The following is a 10,329-nucleotide window of genomic DNA, read 5'->3' as shown; positions in this document are numbered from 1 at the left end:
TGTACCTTTAATTATGCACCTTTTTCCATGGACAAGGACCGTGTATGCTCTTCTTTGCAATAAATTTAAACTCATCAAAATTTCAATAGGATGTTGAGTGATTAGAGACAAGACACCAGTATAAATAGAATTCTTAGCATAAGCGCTTTGGATGCTACACCACATATCCTTGAGGGCCTTTGATTTTGTTTCTTGCAAGTGGCATCATCCATACTATTGATCATTTTGATTCTTGTTACCTACATAAAACTATTAATCTAATGGAGAATTGTGTAGGCATAAGTTGTACACTCACACTTTCCAAGTCCAATTCTAGATGCAAGGAGGTTATTGTAAACCAACACTACTCAAGTACATGTCTACAAACAAGTTTACACGGACAAGTCAAGAGGAGAATTTAAAAAGCACACATCTTGAAATTCTTGAGATATCTAGACCATGTAGATTATGTAAACACAGTTCTTTAGGAACCTTTCTTCTTATGCCATGATAGAATATATTAAATCTAAATGCTAATCCTGTTATTAAATATATAAAACAAATAAGAATATGATCTAGGAGCTTGATAACCTCCTATGAACACATTAAAACTAATAAATATATGCTCTTAATAGTTTTACATAAATGCATACATCATACATGGGTTTTGAGTAATGAACCTTACGTGAATGTATGATGATCGTCACATAGGTAACTAATAAACTAAACCAATATATTAACAATTTAAAAGACACCAATGCTCAATTGATTGGCTTGTCAATTCTACAATGCCATCATGCATCACTTTATTCATGTCATTTTTGGCAAATAGCTGCCATATGATCTTATGTAAGCATAAACAACTCTTTTTTATTTCTACACTATAAGATTATTAAAGTTGTTAGGGATTTGATCATACATTCAAGATGATTCTTTAACGTAGAATGCCTCCTGTACCATGAAATGGAGGGTTCTATCCAGAGCCCCATATTTGGTGACTTTTAAGTTAAAATATTATGTTTCTATTTAAGTGGGCTAAAATACATCTTAGCTAAGTAATAGACAAGTGTGCGTGTGCACACACATGCATGCATCTGCACACACACACGTGCACCTTGACATTCACATGCATATGCACACATGTATGTGTGCGCACCTCCCCACATGCACAAACGTGCATGTGTGCACTCATAAACGTGTGCGTGCTACACACACACACATGTACAAGGGCACACATGCACACACATCCACACATGCATGCACGTGTGCACATTGACAAAGACAGAAACATGCACACATGTGGGGGAAGTGCATGCACCTACACACACATACAGACACATAGGTGTGTGTGTGTGTGTGTGCGCGCGAGTGCATGCTATGCATGCATGTGCGTGTGGACATACACAGAGACACAAACATGCACAGAAATGGACAATGCACACAAGATCATGTGTGAGCATGCGGGTGTGCACATGCGCAAACACACACACACACACATGTACACACATGCACACACTCATGCACATATACACATGCACACAAGTGCATGCACACACACACGCATGTGCACATGCACACGTGCATACACACACAGAGGGAGGGAGGGAGGGTGGGAAGGAGGGAGGGAGAGAGAGAGAGAGAGAGAGAGAGAGAGAGAGAGAGAGAGAGAGGGCGAGAGAGAGAGGGAGGGAGGGAGGGAGGGGAGAGAGATAGATAGATAGAGAGAGAGAGAGAGAGAGAGAGAGAGAGAGAGAGAGAGAGAGAGGGAGCGGGAGAGAGAGAGAGAGAGAGAGAGAGAGAGAGAGAGAGAGAGAGAGAGAGAGAGAGAGAATTTGACTTGATGCAATATAGAAACAAAAGATTCCTTTTCACTAACACAGCGAATGCATTCAAGTGGGAGATTCTATTGTAGTTTATGGCCCATATATAGAGCAAATGTTTTAAGACCAAGGCTCACAGCCTAGATTTATCTATAGATTTTTTCAACTTTAGTTTTAAAGCTTAATGCTCCATGAATACTCTTTAATACGATTACATTCTATTTACCCATATGGTTCTTGCATATGTGTGTCATGCATATGCTTGAACACATTTTAACTATTTCACACACTTACACATATGGTTAAGAGAGAGGGGGACATCTATTCCCGCTCATCCTAGTGAGCACAAAACCTATTTTGAGAAGAGTCCCCTAAACTCCTATTATAGAAATACCTAATCGTTTAATCAAAAGAATCTTTAATGTAACATCACATCCAATGCCTTCCCTTGATCTTCATAATTGCTCTACACTTAAAACCTACATTTACGTTCTCCAATTGCATAGTTTCAACTTTTCATATGCACATCACAGTTTAACTTTTGATATGGACGTCATCAAATTACATTCCAACTTCAAACATGTGATACTATACATACACTATGACCATAGACAATGCAATGCACCTACCCTCCCTCCACTTACAAGCTTGGTATCAAACTCAATATTTTGACCTTTCTTCATTGTCCCCACCATCCTATAGCTCCACTGAAAAACTATGAGCAATTGAGCTTTATGCTTTATCTACTGATCATGCATGCGAGGGTCCCTCCTAAAGTTGACAGCAAGAATATTCTCCCAACATATAAAATAGAAAAAAGCCGTTTTCTTTCATCAATCCACGTTTTTAGCCTAATGAACTACCTAATAGAGTTTGAACTTCCTAGATTCTAAAACTATATTCCACCACATATAAGAGAAAGAATAGTATTTGGTAAGAGCATATGGGTTGAACACCAAAAATATATTGTATCTTTCTCATGCATTAATGCACACATGAGTGTGTGACATGCTTGCATGAAGGTTCACACACACACACACACACACACACACACACATGCATGCATGTACGCATGCACATGCATGCACGCATGCACAATGCGTGCATGATGCACACACACACACATGCATGCATGCACACATTCATGCATGATGCACACATGCATGTGCACGCGCACACACACATGCATACATGCTCACATGTGTGCATGCATGCACACACGTTAATGTCTATGCATGCACACAACTGTGTGTATGCATGCATGCGTGCACACACACACACATGCATAAAATTCCTCGCTTGTCAATCCACATGTGCATATGCACATGAAATATATCTATTCATCCATCTCTCTCTGTCTCTGTCTCTCTCTCTCTCTCTCCATATGTGTGTGTGTGTGGCATGTGTGTGCGTAAGTGCATGCTCCTACATGTGCATGCATGCATGTTTGTGTGTAGATGCATGTGGATGACCTTTCATGCATGCCTATGCATGTGCATGATGTGTATGTGTGTGTATGTGTGTGTGTGCACGTGCGCCCGTGCACGTGCGAGCAAGTCGCACGTGTGCATGCTTGCATGTGCATTGATGAGTTAAATAAGAGGACCATGGATGACCTTTATGATAGGCCTCTAACACAAAAACATAGACCAAACACTAGAAAAGAGCTAGCAACTCATATACTTCATCAACAAATCTTGTAACAATCATAACTTCTACAACCCATTCATTAATTTCTACTTCTGTAAACAAAAACCATAACCAAAGGAGGATCTCATATACAAGGAAGACTTAGGTATGGTGCAAAGTAGGAGCAACACACTTCTTTCATCCCAATGCACTCACAAACTTCCTCTGCTCCTCAAAAATAGTAGCTTTCCTACACCTTTTACAACAAAAAAAATTGCCTTCCATTTCTAGCCAATTTAGGACCTCGAATCTTCGCAACAAGAACCAAAACTCCTAAATTTAAGTGATTGAACAAAAGTTATTTCAAAAATAATGACTAGTGTTTTTTTTTGGGAGGTGGTGCGACTGCTTCTATTATTTGCATGCTCTTTACCCACGCCTTCACTAGCCTATCTACCACTAGTTCCATTGTAACCAATTAGTTCCTATCTTCATGAAAATAAACATCTAATCATACATGTGCGTGCATGCATGTTTGTGTGTAGATGCATGTGGATGACCTTTCATGCATGCCTATGCATGTGCATGATGTGTGTGTGTGTGTGTGTGTGTGTGTGTGCACGTGCACTCGTGTGCATGCGTGCAAGGGGGTGCATGTGCATGCTTGCACGTGCATTGATGAGTTAAATAAGAGGACCATGGATGACCTTTATGATAGGCCTCTAACACAAAAACATAGACCAAACACTAGAAAAGAGCTGGCAACTCATATACTTCATCAACAAATCTTGTAACAATCATAACTTCTAAAACCCATTCATTAATTTCTACTTTTGTAAACAAGAACCATGACCAAAGGAGGATCTCATATACAAGGAAGACAGGTATGGTGCAAAGTGGGAGCAACACACTTCTTTCATCCCAATGCACTCACAAACTTCCTCTGCTCCTCAAAAATAGTAGCTTTCCTAACCTTTTACAACAAAAAAAAATTGCCTTCCATTTCTAGCCAATTTAGGACCTCGAATCTTTGCAACAAGAACCAAACTCCTAAATTTAAGTGATTGAACAAAAGTTATTTCAAAAATAATGACTAGTATTTTTTTTTGGGAGGTGGTGTGACTGCTTTTATTATTTGCATGCTCTTTACCCACGCCTCCAGTGGCCTATCTACCACTAGTTCCATTGTAACCAATCAGTTCCTATCTTCATCAAAATAAACATCTAATCATAGCATGCAAAACATGACTTAAGATATACAATAGTATTAGTTTCATGTAGTTGCTATCACTAGTTGTTCGAAATTGGGGTCCTCAAAATCTGCCTATAAATGTGCACACGTGCATCTATGCATGTGCATGCTTGTATATATAACAGACTTTATACAGTAGCTACTTTATTTGTGTATCTTAAGGCTTATGATTTCTCACTCGTAGCATTGATTTATGGTTGCACTTCTTGCTGTTCCCATATGTGTTGTGTGGGCTCCAATTATTCTATTCGACCTTGTATGGTGTGTTGGCTAGGCCTTGTTCTCCGTGATCCACTTTGTTAAATTTGGTACTTTGATGTTTGGAAAATGCAGAGGATTGATGGCACATTGTTTGTGCCATGGCCCTTGCCCCTCATGGCATGTAATTGGCCACATGTAATGGTGAACTTTAGAGGCTTCATGCCTCATGTAAGCACTTTGTTCTAGGTGTAATTTTAGGGACAATGGTCCATTATGAGTTGTAATTTTAGGGTCCTTGGATATTCTAGGAGATGAAGACCCTTATTGGCCTTTTCTTGGGAGGTTGAGGAATCTTTGCACGAGTATGGGAAAAAGTAGTGGGACCTTCTACATAGTGTACATGTCACCCTTATAGGTAGCTCTTTTGGTCACTGTTAGCATGCATATGGACATTCACACACACCTGTGCATGCACTAGTGTGTGTGCATGTAGGCACATGCATGCATGCATGCACACATAAGAATGCAAACATGCCACATGATACAAAAACAAAGCAACCATATAAAGTACACAATGTTTGCAATTGCTATCTAAACATGATAAAAAATAAGGTGAGAACATAGTGGAAGTGTAGGTCATTGGATCAATCTTTTAGGAACAGAGCTATGAGAACATATGTGATTGGTTAGAACTTTCCCCAATATAGAGGTACAAATATTAGCCCATGGTACCATTTTCAAGGCTTCAATTGTTTTAAACATGCTTAAACTTTACATGAGAATTTTTAATAAGCTAGAATTCAAAAAATCTAACCTTGTAGATGGGTCCAAATGACTTGTGCCAATCCCTTAGAGTACTTGGAGGGCTACATTAAAAGCTTGTTTGAGAAAGCTATGATCCATTTTGGGAAAATTGATCAAATTTAATGCTATAGTAATTAGCCCAAGAAACTTGGAAAAGGCTCTAGATTCACCATTGGGCTGGCCCTAATTTTGCACTTGAGTCCAAAAAATTCATAGAGCCTTTAGTGCTCTGAATCCGTGTTAATAACTAGAGGGGCGAAGTGTCAAATGAAGACGAATAAACTGTAAAGGGCCCCACGCCTTTGTCCTGTGGCATTCAAAATCCTCCTAAAACCTGCCTCTAAATTAAGTGCAGATGGATGGGTCTATGCACACTCAGACATGTGTATGTATGTATTATATTTGCACACACAAACAAAAGTGTGTGTGTGTGTGTGTATTTGGGCATGTGCACATGTGCACACACGTTCATGTATAGGGGTGTGTGTCTGTGTATGTGATGCATCCATGCACATGTGTGTGTGTGTGTTTGTGTGCGTGTGCGTGCACATGAATGCAAGCACACGTGTGCATACATGTGCATGGGGTGCACTTGCAGTTGTGTGTTTCGTGCACATGCATGCATTTGAGCATGCATGCACATGGTGCATGCATTGGCATTCGAGTGGTTTTTTTTAAGGTGAATGTTAAGAAGTTAGGTGCTCATTTTGGTTTGGGACAAAAAGATAGGTGACCATTGCATTCAAATTGTTTTTTTCCTAAGAATCTATGTTGATAGACAAGCTATATCTTTTGATTGGCAAATGCGTGTCATCTAGATATAGAATCAAATGGCAAGGCATGATGTCGATACTTATCATGGTTTTTTTCCATTTAAATGCATCAAAGTAAGGATTTTATGAAGTTTTATTTACCAAGTATAGAGCAGGATCACCCAAGATTTTAGACTATCATTTTTTGAGGGTGAGGATTGTAGGATAGTTGACCTAGGCACTTCTTTTCAAAGGGTCTCCCATTATAAAATAAATGCTGGTGCAATGTGTGAGTGTGTCCGAGTGAGATGCCTTGAAAAAAAAAATTAACTTGTAGACTTTTTCTTATGTTTGAATTTTAAAAATCAAGAATACATATTAGTTAGAATGGTCAAATTGCTTTTAGTAATCCTACATGAAATACCATTGGAATCATCACATTTATACGTTTTTAAGTTTGTGGTTTATTTTAGGACCAAGTTATCAATGTGAATATCCCTTAAGCCCTATGTATTAAATAGTGCTCCTTGACCATATACATTAATGGAACATAGCATTCATATGAGAAATAAGGGGGACCATGATTACAATTTCAAGGAATACCTTTATGCTTTTTGCTAATGTGTGGTTTTATGTTATGAACCAATTCATCCATGAGAATTTTCCTTCGGGTATCTCCATTAAATAATTCTCCTTGATTAGATTCTCATGGAGCCCTTTGAGGCTGTTAGTGGCAATCTTGCAACTTAAGCAAAGAATCTTGGCACAAAATTATTCCTATAGTGGAAATAAAAGAATCACACAATGACTTTATGCTTATCTTATCATCTTTCTCATAAGTTAAAGAGCTAATACTTTATCTATATTGAGCAAAATGGACAAGATTGAAGCAAGGTCACATAATAATCTAGTTTTTGATACTAAATATTGGCGCAAGCCCTCCTAAAAACATCTGATTTAAATATAAATGTTCCTTTCAAATATACCAATTTGGAATCATTTAAGAATTTTTATTGTTACTTCAGAAAGGAGACAAAGAATAAAGAATAATGGTAATATTCCATTTGAAATACTTTTTTTCCTCTATAAACATGTAAGAATCTACATGTTTTTCAAAAGTTAGACAAACAAAGCATGAAAAATTTGAATAAAGGCTTGATTTATCACCTTATATGTTTTGATAATAATTTAGATTTCTTGCATTTTGTGCAAATTGTCTACCTAGGTTCACAATGTAGCAACCCTTTTTAAAGCTCTCCAAGCTCTCTTAAATTGATGTATTAACATGACATAAAAGTCTTTTACAAAGGTTTTCTATCCATAGATTATGAAACCAGTCCCACTATTTTGTTTGAAACATGAATTATCAAAAAGTGAAACACTTCCAATGGCTATCTATTAAAATTCTTTGCATAGGATATACAGAAACAAGCACATACCTATGTTGAATTTTTCTTTAACTTTATATGTTCAAACAATCCACATCATGTTACTATAAAATAAAGATTTAGTGGCTTTCGTTCTTGAACTTAGCTTCAAGATTCTAGATTTTTCCTAGTCCTTTTCCTTAAAAATGAATTTATGGATGCCAATATAAGGTCAAATATAAGGTCAAAATGAGGACTGATGAAAAAGGAACAAAATTTCAAGAATCCATTTCTTAATCCAATATTGATGATCAATGGTAGTGCAATTTGAAACAAAGCATATATGAAACCATGAGATGAAAATCATGTGTCAAAATTAGTTTTCCTTAAGAATTTAGGTATCCTAATTTCACTACTACTGAAGTTGATAGGAAGTTGACAAATCAACATGAAAAATCTACTATTTTCTCATTATTTTTATTGATCATAAGCTTTGCATCTACAACCACTTTTCCAACTATTTTATCTCTATACTTTGCTTCAAGCTACTATGTTAACAATAAGCTCACAATAAGAACCTTTTTTTCATGATTATGTTCTATAACCATTGCCTGGGGGGGCCTCCAAGGAATGTGTAAGATAGCATGTGTGATCAATAGAAGGGGTTTAATATTTTTATATAGTTACAGAAAATATACATACATTTATAAGGGGTTTTTTAATTCAAAAAGTGAAAACTTTCATACATAATGGATACTTTAATCATCTCAAAATTTACAAAAGGGGTGTATATAGTCTATAAAAACTTGTAGGTATGGGATTTTTAAAATACCCCTTGACCGCAAGTGTTATATTGGGTTTTTACATAGTGCCCCCCTTGTGAACCACTAGTGTAACTATTGTCTATGTGCACCTATGCATGTGCATGATTATCTACATGCCTTTTCTTGTGCGTGCATGCATATGGATGACTAAGCATGCAGCTCTATGTGTGCATGCATGAATGTGCTTTGTGTGTATCCATTTGTGCACCTGGTCACCCACTTGTGCACATGTTGGTGCATGCACACTCACGAGCAAGAATGCATACATGATTTCATGATCTTGTGTGCCAATACCTACTTAGATAGTTGTAATATTTTGCATGCATGTGCATGTATCACTCTATCACATCATAATCAGATATCATTTCTCAAAATATTTTGCTAATGCATCATAATCGGAGAAAATTTCTTAAAAGATATTGTTAATGCTTCAAATAAATATTTTGAATGAATGTCTCCCTATGCCTCTTATATTTAATGTATGACATAATAAAACGTGGAAACTTTTTATCATCTTTGGTCAGCATATCTTTCAAAGAGAAAAGATTAACCAAGCCATTTACTATATGCCATGATCCAATGTATGTCATCTTTGCACATCATATGTTTCCACTACAAGAATATCCTTTTGTTTACTATTACGCTTGTCAAAGATGCAAATCATGTGGTGCTTCCACTAAGAAGGTCTTTATGAACATGATGTGGCCCCATTTCTATAGTATACATGAAAGTTCTATCTATTATTTACCTATGTGCTATGGTAGATGCTAGAATCATAAAGGCTATGTCATCATCCAAAAAATACAAAAATTATAGGAAATATGACAGCATAGTCTTCATGCTTTAAATATATATCAATGTCGTCCATTATTATTATGGCCCCTAATTACGTACATGATTGTGTAGCACGAGGTTAATGTATATAAATTGTGTTTGTTTGAGGTGCAGCATAGAAGAGCTAAGAAGCTTAGTCCCATCAAATATCTTGATGTTACTCTTACAATATACATACATACATACATATGTATGTATGCACATACACACGTGTGCACACACACATACAAAGCCACATATGCATGCACACACACACACAAGTTTGCACATACATGCATGCACATGCACATGCACACACACACACACATGCTTTTCCTTTTTTCCTCTTGACCACACTAATTATTTTCCCTACCCTTTATATTCCTTTAAAACTACCTTTTCCCCTTTCTCTCTCTCTAGAATTTTTTCCTCACTCTCTCTTTACCCTTCTCTCCCCTCTCTTCCTCCTGAATTTCCCCCCTTGAAACCTCTCAATTTGTCCCACTCTACAACCTCTTTAGTTTTCACTGGTTTCTCCTAGTTGTTTCTATTATCCCTTATCCTTTCTTTTTTCTCTTTTATTTTTTAATTTCCTAACTCCTCTAATTATGATTTCTTCAAAATATGGGCATGATGAGTGTACTTGTTGGTATGCTAAAAAAAAGAAGCTAGAATTGAATCAGGTCAAGTCTAAGAATAAGGAAGAACGACTACCAAAACCTGAGCAAGGAATGGGTAAAGGCAAAAATGGAAGGAAAAAAATCAAGGACCGTCATAGATACACTATTACTTTTACAATGGTAACCACACTAAGGCTGAATGCCCTTTGTGAAGGAGCATTCAACATTACAAAAAATTTGGACTAAAAAAGGGGCCCTTTGGAGAATT

Source organism: Dipteris shenzhenensis, chromosome 3 (genome assembly GCF_047967505.1).
Source record: "Dipteris shenzhenensis isolate YYH24624 ecotype China chromosome 3, Dip_SZ_1.0, whole genome shotgun sequence".
Taxonomy (NCBI): domain Eukaryota; kingdom Viridiplantae; phylum Streptophyta; class Polypodiopsida; order Gleicheniales; family Dipteridaceae; genus Dipteris; species Dipteris shenzhenensis.
This window is presented reverse-complemented; position numbering follows the sequence as displayed.